We start from the raw sequence: 15,749 nt of genomic DNA, 5'->3' as shown, positions 1-15,749 counted from the left end.
AAATCCACTAGCCCTTAAATTAACCGAATAGGGGGCATAGTGTACTTGAGCCATCCCCATTGAGATGTTCCATTGTATTGGGTTCCAGGATGACCTATCTAGAAATATCATGGGTGTTTCTGAGGCCACAGGTTCTTCCAAGTTCACAGGGCCTTTCTAGTAACCCGCATGCAATCATCCTTGATTTGGATTTTTGATTCATACATGTTGTGCAATTCAGCCCAAGTTGTTGTCTCAAACTTAGTCAAGATCTCTTTGATGTTTAAAGGGATGATTGAGATTTTGGGGTTCAACCCTTTGGTAAAGGCTTTAGCCACCCATTCTCAAGCACTATCAATAGCCACATCCTGTCTCATCCAAAAATGGCCACAAACTCCCAAAGCAGCTTCGAGTCCCCATGCTCAAACTTGAAGATATCTCCTCATTAGGGGGTCACCTTCTTGGATCAACATTGGCCTATATGAATCTATCTACCAACAATTTAAATGAGTCAGAAAAATTTTTAGGAAGAAAAGAATACTATATAGGGGTCCTTTCGAGAGCAATTTTTGAACTTCTTCATAATGACTGACTCGACCTCCTTCATAGTCAGAGCATTGCCATGAACTAATGTGGTAAAAAATAAGTGCTCCTAGGGGTTCGAGTTCCCATCTTACTTTGGGATATATGTCATCTTGAATCTCTTTGGGTTTGGCATGGTCTCCATTGCGATTGTGTAATACACCTTGGCATAACTTTTAGATTTTGGGCCTTATACTACTAGTGGATACCCAAGGATATAATTCATCCTATTGTTGAGCTCGGAGTACTATGCATTCATCTTCTTCCTTAATAATTCCAATATTCTTGTTGGAGAGGTTGCGTATCTGGTTCTAACTTTCTCACTATAATACCCTACATTTTGAAACTCTAAAACCTTCAAAAGATAGGCTACTAAGTTAGCTTTCTAACGTATCAAGTCTCGTATTAATCTGATACTATGGAAAAAAGTTATGCAAGTTTTTGTCAAGTTTCAGTCAGCTGCCAGTGGCTACGACTCACGTGACGACCCATTACCAAACGTTACGAGTAGTCCTAGTCTGAACAAAAATGACCCTTAGCTTTATCCCAGTGACTATGATTCCATCTTACGACCTGTAATTAGTGGCTACGAGTCGTTAGGTGGGACTCGTAGTAACGACTCGTAGCCACAAGAATGTATGACTAAGAATTTATCCCAGTGTTTACGAGTCCAGCATACGACTTGTAGTCAGACCTTAAAGTCATTATGTGAACTCGTAGCCTGACCAGTGAATGATCAAAGAATCAAGTCTCAGACTACGACTCTACCTAATGACTCATAATCTGTCATAATGATTCGTTAGGAAAAAGTTGTAGTCAGATCAAAATGGACCCAAGATACCAGGGTCCCAGGTTATGACTCAGACTACAACTCGTAACCAGTCGTAACAAGTTGTGAGGTAAACCATAATGACTGGGAGCGGGTTTTACTGCATGTTTTTCCAGAGAATTTTATGTCTTTTTCCACTCCCTTAAAAACCAAACCCACATCATTTTGGCTTCCTGAGGGGTGATATAAAAGACACAAATTCCCTAATTCATGACATAATCCTCAAAAGAAAATCAAGAGAGGCAATTCCTTCTTCTTCTAAAGGGTAATTAGGGTTCTTCAAGATCAAGAATTTTTCCAAGGAATTTCCCAAGGACCTTACTAGATCAAGAATTTTTCCAAGGAATTTCCCAAGGACCTTACTACCAGGTATGTGGGATCAATAGGTATCTTGAGCCCATTGAGTCCCAAGAATTCCCTCTTTTACAAGTACAAACCCTTTCACTCCTTTTATGAAATTTCAAGTCAAACATAGATTTATTCAATTTTCTCTCAATTACTTCGAATACAAATCATGAGAATGCATTTCTCCGTGTGAAATATGCTTTCATATGTTGATAATCTCAGTCATCCATACCATATTCATTTGATTCCATGTTGAGTATTGTTTATGATTTTCCATTTCATGGTTATTTTATTATCACCATGACCAGTTGCATTAGTCTATGCTAGCATGTTATGAACACTCAATAACTAGGTATATCATGCATGTTATAGTTCTCCTGTTACAACTTAATCAGATTATACTTGTATTGTTAAATTCAGACCATTATCATAATGAGCACTTATTAGTACCTGATCATGTCAAATGAATATCAATACCAGTGTCATTGAGTTGGAAGTAATATTAGCATCGAGTGAATGCTGGAATGACGTTTTCCTATTCAGTTAGGCATGAGACCATTAATAGTTGTCCATGAGTTCCAAATTACATTGCCACTATAGGTTATGAGGGGTCCTCCATAGTAGAGGCATGACACCCTAGTCCTTCGGGACATCAGTTTAGTGGATTTACACTAGCTAATGTTGGTACCCTTGGCAAGGTACTAAAACCCATCCAACTGGGGTTACTAGTTGGACTCCGATTTTGCTCAGACAGGGTATATTGATTGTAGTTAGCTCCCACAGTCTCTCATTTAGCTTCAGACTAGCTACATATTTCATCTCATGTTTTAGTCAGATATGCATGACCTTGTATTCAATATTTCAATTATTCAGTTTGTTCAGTACATGTACATCATGGTCTTGCATTCAGTTACATGTTCATGTATTCATGCTCAGTACATTAGTTATCTTTCCAATCCTGCAAACTTAGTATATTTAAATTACTGATCTCATACTTTTTTACACTATATTTTCTTATAATATAGGTTCGTACGCTTAGTTCCTCAATTGTACTTAGACAATTCATGTGTTACTCAGTAACAGTTGTCATGAGTCCTCACCCTTCGAGGATAAGTTATCCGTAGTTACTTTCAGTACTTATTTTATTACAGTCAGTCAAAGTTAGTTGAGGTTTTGTCTTATCAACTCCACATGCTCTAGAGGATTTCAGATAGTCAGACTTGTTTTTTCAATTTTATTAGATATTTAGATGTATTGAGTATTGTTTTCAATATTATATATATCATCAGATTTCTCTAGTTTATCTTTCATATATTATATTAATATTTTCTTTAGTTCTCACAGAAGGTACCATACCATGAGTTAGCTTGGGGTGACTTGCGACTTTAAGCACTGTGTTATGACTAAGGAGTAGTCTCAGGTCGTGACAAACTTGGTATCAGTGCATAAGGTTTAAAGAGTCCTAGGTTATCTAAAAGCCACGTTAAGTAGAATCTTGTTCATTGGTGTGAAGTGTGCCTCACTTATGGACTAGAGGCTATGAGATATTTTAGGAAAAGTTTCACTTCTTTCGCCTTTTATGTCGTGCGATGAAGCATGATCTCTATTGAATTTGATTTTATAACTAGTACTTTATTCGTTCAAAGAAAATGACTCCAAGAAGAAATAACAGAAAGGAGAACAGGGACTAGCCTGCACCGTGGCCTGTTGAGGACTCTTTGAACAAACATGTCTCCCATGATGAATTTAGGGCCGCTTTCACATCTTTGGCCCAGTATATGGTTGTCTAAAATAACCAGTAGGCTATTTTCCCATCCAATCTAGTAGTGAACTGCAACAGCTAGGATCTGAGACGTTACTTGGATAAATCCTCTAGTGTTTTCTGGATCCAAGTTTGAGAGTTTATTGATTATGTACAGAAGGTGATTAATATCATGGTGGTCACTTTCAGTGAGAGTGCTGACTTAGCTAATTACCAATTACAAGGGATGGCTCACACCTGGGTTAAGTAGTGGAAGAAGGATAGAGGTGCTGATACAGGGCCTGTAGAGTAGGATAAATTTGCTACCCCTTTTGTAGATAGGTTTTTCCCAGTTGGTATGAGGAAAGCCAAAGTGAAATATGTCATTAACCTCAAGCAATGAAGCATGATTTTGAAAGAGTACTCACTCAAGTTTACCTAGTTGGTGAGGTATGCTCCGACTATGGTAGGTGATATTAGGGTTAGAATAAGTTAGTATGTGTCTGGAGTTTCTGAGGATGTAGTCAAGGAGTATAGGACAATGATGTTAATTAAGGATATGGACCTTTCCAGGTTGATGGTTCATGCTCAACAAATTGAGGAGGAGAAGCTCAAGGAAAAGGAAAAGGAGAATAAGAGTACCAGAACTAATAGCTTTAACTTCTCGCAACAAAGGTATGATGGTGGAAATTGTTCTCAGTTCCGCCAGAAACCTTTAGCCCCAGCCCCATCTTCTACTAGTGCTTCAGTGCCTAAGTTCGTTAAGATACTCATGATAGAGTGCCAGGCTATAAGTCCCAGGTTAGTGTGAATAGTGGTCACACAAATATAATCTGAGGTGTAGGAAGAACCATAAAGGTGAATGTATGGCTAGTAGTGATGCGTGTTTTGGGTGTGGCAAGTTAGGCCACAGATTAAGGAATTTCCTATCGGGTATGTGGAAGGGCAGGAATGATCGTCATTAAGGCTGGACTAATTCTTTAGCAGCACCAGTAGGCCACCCTACTCTAGTGCAACCAATGGACAATGCTTGAATCGACTTTATGCCCTTCAGACTCGACAGGATCAGGAGTGTTCTCTCGATGTGGTAACTAGTACATTACAAGTCTGTTACCTTTATGTGTATGCATAATTAGATCTTGGAGCCACACTTTCTTTTATGACTCCTTACATAGCAGTTGATTTTTGCGTCAGTCCCGAAATCCTAGCAAAGCCCTTCTTAGTTTCTCACCCTATTAGTAGTTTTATCATAGCCAGATAGGTATATGGAAATTTTCTGGTCATATTATCTTAGAAAGTCACTTCAGTCAATCTTGTAGAGTTAGGGATGACCGACTTTGATATTATTCTTGGCATGGATTGGCTCCACTCTTGCTATGCCTCAATTGACTGTAGAAATAGGATAGTTCAGTCTCAGTTCTTGAATAATCCAAAGTTAGAATGTAAGGGTAGTACCTCAGTCCCGATAGGTCAATTTGTCTTATTCCTCAAGGCGAGGAAAATAATTTTCAAGGGGTGTATCTATTATCTTGTCCAAATCAAGGACTCAAGTTCTAGAATCCTAAGTCTTGAGTTACTTCTAGTAGTGAATGAGTTTCCAGAAGTGTTCCCTGAAGGTCTTTCTAGAATTTTTCTTAGGCGAGAAATTGACTTCAGAATAAATCTCTCCCCAAATACCCAACCTATTTCAATTCCACCTAACAGAATGGCTCTATCCTAGCTTAAGAAATTAAATAAACAGTTGAAAGATATATTAGCTAAGAGCTTTATCAGGTCTAGTATTTCTTCATGGGGTGCCTCAGTTCTCTTCGTGTGTAAGAAAGATGGTTCTCTCAGAATGTGCATCGACTGCCGTCAGTTGAACAAAGTCACAATCAAGAATAAGTACCTTCTCCACAGGATTGATGACTTGTTCGACAAACTTTAGGGTGCATATTATTTATCTAAGATAGATCTCAGATCCAGCTATCATCATCTAAGAGTCAGAGAATGTGATATTCTGAAGACAACCTTCAGAACTTGGTATGGTCACTTCAAATTTGTAGTTATGTCTTTTGGACTAACGAATGCTCCTGTAGATTTTATGGACTTGATGAACAAAGTGTTCAAGCAGTACTTGTACATGTTCATAATAGTCTTCATAGATGACATCTTTGTCTATTACAGTAGTGAAGATGAGCATGCAGACCATTTGAGGATTGTTTTGTAGACCCTCAAAGATCACCAGTTATTCGCCAAGTTCAACAAGTGTGAATGCTTGTTGAAATCAATAGATTTTCTTGGTCATACTATTTTTGGTAAAAGCACTCGAGTTGATCCTTAAAATACCAAAATAGTAAGAAACTAACATAGAATCATCTCTCCATCAGATATCAGGAGTTTCTTGGGTTTAGCTTGTTACTATAGATGGTTTGTTGAAGGATTTTCTTCTATCGCCTCGTCTATGTCAAGATTAACTTAGAAGAAAGTCAAATTTTAATGGTTTGATTCTTATGAGATGAGTTTTCAGGAGTTGAAGACTCGACTCACTTTTGCTTTAGTTTTGACTTTACCAAAGGGTTCAGATAGTTTCATGGTAATTTCGATGCTTTCAAAGTTGGTCTTGGTTATGTTTTGATGTAATGAGGCAAGGTTATAGCCTATGCCTCTAGATAGCTTAAACCACATGATAAGAATTACCTGACTCGTGATCTTTAGTTGGCAGCAGTTGTTTTTTCCTAAATATTTGGAGGCATTACCTATATGGGGTTCATGTTGATGTGTTTACCGATCATAAAAGCTTGCAGTATCTGTTCACTCAGAAGAACCTAAATCTTTGTCAGAGGAGACAGTTGGAACAATTAAAGAACTATAACATGAGCATCTTGTATCACCCGGATAAGGCTAATATAGTGGCTGATGCCCTTAGCAGATTGTCTATGGCGGGCGTTGCTCATGTTGAGGAAGGTAAGAAAAAGTTATTTTCTGAGGTTCATCAACTTGCTACATTGGGAGTCCGGCTGGTTAATTTAGTAGAAGGTAGTGTATGGGTTCAAAATGGTTTGGAATCCTCTTTGGTTTCCGAAGTAAAGGAAAAAAAGATAGGGATCCTATTTTGCTTAAGTTGAAGAAGGCAGTTCATAATCAAAAGGTAGAGGTTTTCTCCCAGGGAGGAGATGGTGTTCTTCGCTGTTAGGGCAGGTTGTGTGTTCCAAAAATAGATGATTTGAGAAATAAAATATTAGCTCAGGCTCATGGTTCCCGATATTCCATTCACCCAAGAGCCACTAAGATGTACCACGACTTATGAGAAGTCTTTTGGTGGAATGGTATGAAGAAAGATATTTCAAAATTTGTGGATAAGTACGTAATTTGTTAGTAAGTTATAGTTGAGCACCAAAGGCCTAGGTGTATGCTTTAGGAATTTAGTATCCCCACCTGGTAGTGGGAAGTGAAGAATATGGATTTCATCACAGGGTTGCCTCGTATACATTCTCAGCATGATTCTATATGCGTTATCATAGACTAAATGACTAAGTCAACCCATTCCTATCAGTCTATACTTTCTATTCAGTCGAAGATTATACTACACTCCATCTCAGGGAGTTAGTAAAGTTACATAGGGTATTTCTTAGCATCATTTTAGATAAAGGTACCTATTTCACCTCTCATTTTTAAAAGGCTTTTCAGAAGGGTCTTGGTACCCAAGTTTATCTCAGCATAACCCACAGATAGATGGTTAGGTAGATGGGACCATTCAGACTCTAAAGGATATGTTGAGGGCGTGTTCACTTGATTTCAAGGATATCACTCTAGTATTCAGATGGCTCCATTTGAGGCATTGTATGGTAGGAGATGTAGATATCCTATTGGTTGGTTCGAGGTTGGTGAGGCCACCTTAATAACACCAGATTCAGTGCATGAGGTGATGGAGAAAGTTTAGCTGAGTAGACAGAGACTGAAAACAAACCAGAGCCATTAAATATCTTATGTAGATGTAAGGAGGAAGGAGCTTTAGTTAGATTTTGTTTACTTGAAAATTTTTCCTATGAAGGGGTGAAGAGGTTCTATAAGAAGGGAAGCTTAGTCACTACTATATTAGCCTATACTGGATTTTGAGCCGTTATGGTAAAGTAGCATATGAGTTGGATTTGCATACAGATTTTTTATCATTGCACCTGGTTTTCCATGTTTCCTTGTTGAAGAAGTGCATTGGTGACCCAACATCAGTAGTCCCTTTAGAAAGTGTGGGCATGGAAGATATCCTCTCTTGCAAAGAAGTCCCAATTGAGATCCTTGATCATCAGATTTGTACATTGAGGAATAAGGAGGTCACCTTAGTAAAGGTTTTGTGGAAGAACCAATCAGTTGAGGGAGCTACTTGGGAAACAGAGGTTGGTATGTGAGCTAAGTACCCCTATCTATTCTCTACAAACCCAAATTCAGCTTGAGGTAATAATTTCCTTAATTTATAATTTCTTTCATGACTATCTTAGCTATCCAGTTATCCTTATGTCATAGTATGCATTCATGAGTAAAATTTAGTGTATGCATCAGTTTCATATCCAGATATTAGTCATAATTCAACTCATAAGTGTTCAGTGCATGATCTCATTTCCCTAGTATTCCTATTTAGATAGTTTTATTCGAGGACAAATTATCCCAAGGGAGAGATATTGTAATACCCTGAATTTTCAAGATCTAAATCCTTCAAAAGACAAGCTACTAAGTTTGCTTTCCAATGTATCAAGTCGCATCTTAATACGACATCGTGGGAAAAAATTATGCAAGTTTTACCCAAGTTCCAGTCAGCTGCCAGTGGCTATAACTCACGTAAAGACCTATAACCAGACTTTACGAGTCGTTACAAGTAGTCGTAGTCTAAACAGTAATGACCATCAACTTTAGCCTAATGACTAAGACTCTATCCTACGACCCGTAATCAGTGGTTGTGAGTCATTAGAAGGGACTCGTAGTCATAATAGTGTGTAACCAAGAATTCATTCTAGTGGTTACGAGTCCAGCATACTACTCATAGTCAGACTTTACAAGTCATTATGTGTACTTGTAGCCTAACCAGTGAATTACCCAAGAATCAAGTCTCACGCTATGACTCTACCTAACGACTCATAGTCTGTCGTAATGAATCATTAGGAGAAAGTCGTAGTAAGACCAGAATGGACCCAGAATACAAGGGTCCCAAGTTATGACTCAAACCAGGACTCAAATGAGTTGTGAGGTGAGCCGTAGTGACTAGGAACGAGTTTTTCTGAACAGTTTTCCAGGGAATTTTGTGTCTTTTTTCCACTCCCTTAAAAGCCAAACCACGTTGTTTTGGCTTCCTAAGGGGTGGTATAAAAGACGCAAATTCCCCAATTCATGAAATAATCCTTAATTCCACCCAAAGAAAATCAAGAGAGGTGATTTCTTCTTCTTCCAAAGGGCAATTAGGGTTCTTCAAGCTCCAAAAATTTTCCAAGAAATTTCCCAAGGCCCTTACTACCAAGTATGTGGGATTTCATCAATGGGTCCCTTTTTTCTATTGCGTCCCAAGAATTCCTTATTTTACAAGTACCAACCCTTTCTCTCCTTTTATGAAATTTCAATTCAAACATAAATTTATTCATTTTTCTCTCAATTGATTCGAGTATGAATCATAAGAATGGGTTTCCCCATGTGAAATGTGCTTTCATATATTGATAATCTCAATCACTCGTACCATTTTCAGTTGATGCCATGTTGAGTATTGTTATGATTTTCCATCTCATGATTATTATATCATCATCAATTGCATTAGTCTATGCTGACGGGTTATGAACACCTAATACATAGGTATATCATACATGTTACAGTTCTTATGTTACAACTCAATCAGATTATGCTTGTATCATTAAATTCAGAAGATTATCATAATGAGCACTTATCAGTACATGATCATCTTAAATGAATATCAATACCCGTGTAATTCAGTTGGGAGTAATACTTGGCACTGAGTAAATGCATAGATGATGTCTCCCTCGTCAGTTAGGCATGAGACCGTTAGTAGCAGACCCTGAGTTCTAAACTACGTTGCCACCGTAAGTTATGAGGGGTTCCCTATCAGTATAGACATGATACCCTAGTCCTTCAGGACATAATTTTAGTAAACCCACACTAGCCAGTTATGGTACCCTTGGCCAGGTACTAACACCCATCCAACTAGGGTTACTAGTTGGACCCCAGTTTTATTCAGATTGAGGTGTGCCGGTTGTAGTTATCTCCCATAGTTTCTTATTTAGATTTAGGCTCAGTAGATATTTCAACTCATGTTCTAATCAGATATGCATAGCCTGTATTCAGTATTCCAGTTAGCCATTTTATTCATTACACATACATACATGGTCTTACATTCAGTTACATGTTCATGCATTCATGATCAGTACATCAGTTAGCTTTCCAATCCTACATACTCAATACATTTAAAGTACTGATCGCATACTCTTTTGTGCTATAGTTTTTTATAATATAGGTTTAGACGCTTAGTTTCCCGATTGTACTTAGACAGCTCGTGTGCCGCTCAGCAGTAGTTATTGTGAGTCCTCATCCTTCGAGCACAAGTTATCCATGATTACTTTCCGTACTTATTTTATTACAGTCAGTCGAAGTTAGTTGGGTATTTGTCCCATTAAATCTACATGCACTAGAGGATTTCAGACAGTCAGACTTTTTTTTAGTTTTATCAGCTGGTCAGACATATTTTGTTTTTAGTATTATATATATCATTAGATTTCCCCAGTTTACCTTCCATATATTATATTAATATTTTCTTTAGTGCTCACAGTAGGTACTAAACCATGGGTTAGATTAGGGTCACTTGTGACTCTAAGCACCATGTTACGACTAGAGGTAGTCACAGTTCATGACGCTCACCCACTATCGTCACTCCCCCCTTCGATCCTCATGCTCATGGTCATCCAACTATCCGCGATCATTCTTCCATGAAGATATAGGAGTTCCTTGTGTGGATCCTGCCTACAACTCTTCCATCTGCCTGTCAGAACCTCCATTTTGTCTAGCAGCTCTTTGTGGGTCATAGTCAGACTCCTTAAGAGTTCTTATAAAACCTATGCATAGGGCTTCTCCATATCGATATCCATGTCAATAGGCCTTTTTTTATTTCTCTTCATGTATACACTAGGAATGTAAACACGAATGACCCATCGTGTAATGCTCTGAGACTAGTCTTTAGACGTTATATGGTGCTTACAACTACAAGTGATCTCAAGCTAACTCATGATACTGGTATGATTCACGAGCAAATAAATAAGATATATAAACTAAAATAATAAGAGGATGAGATTTCATTAGCTGAACTTATTCAATACAATATTGTTTAAAATATTTACTACACTGGTTATACAAAAGGAAACTGAAACTAAATACATCAACTCTGACTGACTGTCTGTGAAGCCTCTATAATATAGACTATAGGTAGTCGGGACATGACCCATAAATATCCCTAATTAATATAAATGAATATAAATAAAATATTGAATATTTAAATTAACCAGAGTCTTTGAATAAAAAGAACTAACACCTGCTAACTGGGAGCTGCGAACTGCCTAACCATGAAGTTGTTGGCTATAATTACATTATGAAACAATGTAGCCACACAGACGTATATGTGGTCAGTAATCTGGAATGTACTGAGTATGTGGGGGGAAAGGGTGAATGCATTAAGAAAAATTGAAGTTGAACATACTTTCAAATCTTACATGCTAAATGTTAAAGGACTCTCCTTGATCATGAATAAAACTAAAAGCTAAAATATCAAAAAACATGAATACTAAAGTATAATTTGATAACTTAGTGAGTCATTACACTTAGTTACTAAAAGTTTTACTTTTATGGGAGATTCTTATAACCAACATAAACCATGTGAGCTATCATGGAGTACCACGTCTTACCTACGTTGAGGAGAGTTGTTCCACCCTTTCATCATAATATAACCTTAACTTAAAGTGATCACTAAACTTAGTCCTTCCGAGGCGAGGAAACACTCTCTGGTGAGGTCTCTTAAACCTATGGTGGCACATATTTTTTGGGAAATAAGTTGCACTAAACTCACATTCTCCTATCGATGCTAAATAATACTACCAATATATATATTTATTTGATCATACTTATGAAATCCACCTCAAAATAACATATGGGCTTATAAACTTAAAAACAACTATGCTTCTCTTTATTAAATCATACTCATGAAGGAAATTGTGGATTTCATGTCTTATCTGAGATCATAAGACCAAAACTGAACTTTAGTCATGCTGTAATACTTGTAACTTGAACTGATAAGCTTGAAATTCTTATAACCTCAGTAACTTATGCTTAAAATTGAAATCATTTATCATCTCATAGAAACTTCATATCAAAATATAAACTCCATACTTAGGATCGCTTTCATGGATAAAAACATAAGTATACATGAAATCTTGTGCTAAATAAGGCTTAACTCACGCAGAAACATAATAATCTTAAAGCATAAGACAAGTGGGTATGAACCCTAGTGAATCAATTTATTCAAATTCAATTAAAAATCAATCTTTTTGGAACAAAGACGGAAGAATATCCTTATTCAAAGCCCGCATACCTAAACTTGATAAATTTTCTCGAGAGAAACTTGAATTGAAACCAAAGAAGTTGGACTTTAGGAAGAAACCCTAATTTATTTTCTCTGAAGAGTGGAGAGGAGAATGAGCATTCAAAACTGATTAATGATGAGTAAAAAATATTTATTAGGTGATTTAAGTCATGGGTGAGTAGTTTGGGGTGAGAAAAATACCAAACTAACCCTAAAGAAACTGAAAACAAATTGGAAAAATTCTCAGTTGATGAAGAGAGTTAACAGCCCGATCGTCAACTCAAGTTGTTAATCTCTAGCTGATTTAGATCTTTATTGGTTAAGGTTGACGTCAAAGTTGTGATGTTATGGTGTTCGACGAAAAATTTTTCACATCTTATGAAATAATTATTTATTTTATAGCAACTAGTAATATATTTGATGCTTGTTTTACTTGTTATCAAGAATCTACTCAAAAGCAAGAATAAATCAAAAAATTGGATTATGACAGACTACGATGGTTTAAGAAACTAACCGTCAAACTTGCTATAGTCCATCGTCCTGGCCATCGCATTTTAAGTAGAATAAAAGAAGTTAGAACAATGGGCCACGATCCAAGCGACTAACTATCGGACCTGCGATGGGTCGTCGGCCTAGTCTTCATATCTTAAGCAGAATGAACTAAGGATTGGGTTCTATCGACGGAAGTCATGATGTCTCGTGGCACAATCTGTCGCCATCAGCTATAGGTCAGCTTTACACTAGAAAACACCACTGACCCTTACAACGGATGTCGTAAGTCAGACGACCCATTAGGCGAACCATCGGTGGTGAAACGGCAACCCGAATTTGAATTTCAAATCTCAACTTTTTGGGAGCCCATAAATACCTAGTTTAGGGTTAGAATAGGCATCCTTTGACTATTTGCTGATTTTGTAATGTAAAAAAATCTGAGAAACAAGTAGAGAGCTGAAGTTTACACCATCATCTTCGTGTGAATTTAGATTTAATAAACATCTTTGGATTTGTAAGTTCATTTTGTATTATTTATGAAATATAATTTGTTCATCTTCTTCGTAATTATGTGTGGCTAAAGCTCCCATAACTAAGGTTGTAGAAGCCTTAGGGTAGTTCAATATTAGGGTTGTGGGATTAATGAATTCTTAACAACAATTGCAATCACATCACCTTCTTTTTAGTTTTATGATTTCTCTTGGTTGCAAACTTGAGGAATGTGCCCACAAACATAACTTCCTTGAACAAAGAAGTTAATGTTGCGAAAACAGAATGGTGACAATATGATTAGAGACTTTACTCTCTAATTTTGCAATTGATTCCTTAACCTGATCAATTTCTTGGTAAATTATTTTTTGGACTAATCTATCACTTTATGTTTGAAAGAATTAAGGTGAATCCATCTTTGAAGGTTGAAAATAATTGGATGAGAATAATTACATAAATTTCTCTGTAATTGTAATCATTGATGTATGATGTTATAAAACCCACATCCCTTAGCATTAAAATACCTTAGTGATCATAACCTTAGTTTCTTAATTCTCATTTGTATACACATTGCAACAAAAACATTGGTCTTTACTGTACTACAAATATTTAAAGCAATATTTTTAAAAATATAACCCCATTTTATTACCAAAAACTTATGAATAACAGTCCATTAATAATCATACAACTTAGCTAACACCTTATTCCCTATGGAATTCAACCCCAAACTTAGTTGGATTATATATTTGACAAGGACCGCTTATGCTCTTTTAGGAGAGTTGTAATTTGTGCATATCAAATTTTGGCATCATTGCCGGAGAATACGGTTGTCAATTAAGTTTATGTGCATTAATTGACTCTTAGTCAAGTTTCCTAATTTTACTTTTATTTGTTGCTTTTTGTACTGGCGGGCTATTTAATGTGCATTCCATGAACTCGAAGATCAGGAGAGCCATTATTATGTTATAATCTGGAACCTTAAAGAACTCTGAGAAGGAACATAGATAACCAACAAGAGGCTGCAAGACTGGACGCTTTGGACAATGTACAGGTTAACCAACAGAATGTTGACATACCCGGGCATGTTCATAATGTGGATGATGAGGATCTAGGAGATAAAGAGTTGCTTGATCCAATAAACAGACGACGTGCTAAAAATGTTACATTAATAAATCAGAATCGAAAAGCAAGAGGGAGATTGCACCAATAGCCTGTGGCGCAATTTAACCTAGATAATGATGATGTGGATTTGGATGGAGCTAGAGCAACAAGAGTAATCATCCCACCATCAGTGGATCATGGGGTGAAACTTAACATCACTACTATGATGATTCAGCTGCTCAACTTAAAGGGGTTATTTGGTAGATTACTTGGAGATGATCCTAACATGCATTTAGTGAAATTCATTAACATCTGCAAGTTATCGGGCTCTTACTAAGAAACTTCTTCAGATTGTGTATCCTGGAATGGGGCAGAATGCCATTTGTCTAAGACTGTTTCTATTGTCTTTGTCTGGGGAGGCAACTCTGTGGCTGATTGAGTACCCAATTCTATAACAAATTAGAAGAAACTGAAAGAAGCTTTCCTAGAAAGGTTCTTCCACCTTCTAGGATGTTACAATTGAGGGATGAAATCAGCAACTTTAGGAAACTACCTAATGAAGATCTTCATGAAATGTAGATAAAATTTAAGAAGAAGTTGATGCAATGTTTGAATCATAAGTTGACTGATGAACATTTAATTGAGATATTTTATAGGGCTTTGCATTCAAACATAAAGCCAATTGTAGACAATGCTGCAGGAGGAGCATTCATGGATCACACGTTTACAGAGGCTATAGATATATTTGATAGACTACTAAAGACGAGTAGAGCTTAGCATACTAGGGATTCTGAGTTAGCAAGTAGCACTTACTCAAGTGGGATGTCAGTAGAGCGACACCGTAGAAAAAAAAAAGGGATCAAGATATGGATCATATAAAGACACAAATAGATTTTCTTACTAAGCATTTGCTTTCAGGAAAAGTGGAAAAGGTTAAAGCTATAGGGTCATATAATAAGAGAGATGAATCCAACTTTGAGGAGGAGACGAATTATTTGAATCATTAAGGGGGGTTTGGGCTAGTGGCAAAGAAACCCAAGGTTGGAACTATCAGCGGGAGAATTATTATGATAAAGTTGGTTAAAGAGATCGTGGCCAAGGAAGCTGGAAGAATAAGAATGATAGAAGCAAATTATATGTACCACCTGGGAGCCATGAAAATGCGATAAATAATTTTAGGAAGATGTATGTGGAGGCCATGATGGCCAAATTATTAAAAGTGATGGATTCAACCAACGTAGGAGTTAGGGAGATAAAAGGTGACTTGTCAGCTATGAGTCAGTTGGTTGACTCTCACTCTACATCTATTAAGCATATGGAGCAGCAGATGAGCCAATTATCAGCAGCATTCAATCAAAAAAAGAGTCAAACTTTACCTAGTGACATAGTTCAGAACCCAAAAAATAACAGTTCATGTATGGCCATTACCACTAAGAGTGGTAAGATATTATAGACCTTTATTCGAAAACACCTTCCCATGTTAATAATGTTGAGTTGGAGGATGCGGTGAATGATGAGCCACCAAATAAGTATAAGAAGCTGGGAGACTTAGAAAAAAAGAGTACAGAAGTAGAACAATCATCTAAATCAAA

This window comes from Capsicum annuum, chromosome 2 (assembly GCF_002878395.1).
Source record: "Capsicum annuum cultivar UCD-10X-F1 chromosome 2, UCD10Xv1.1, whole genome shotgun sequence".
Taxonomy (NCBI): domain Eukaryota; kingdom Viridiplantae; phylum Streptophyta; class Magnoliopsida; order Solanales; family Solanaceae; genus Capsicum; species Capsicum annuum.
This window is presented reverse-complemented; position numbering follows the sequence as displayed.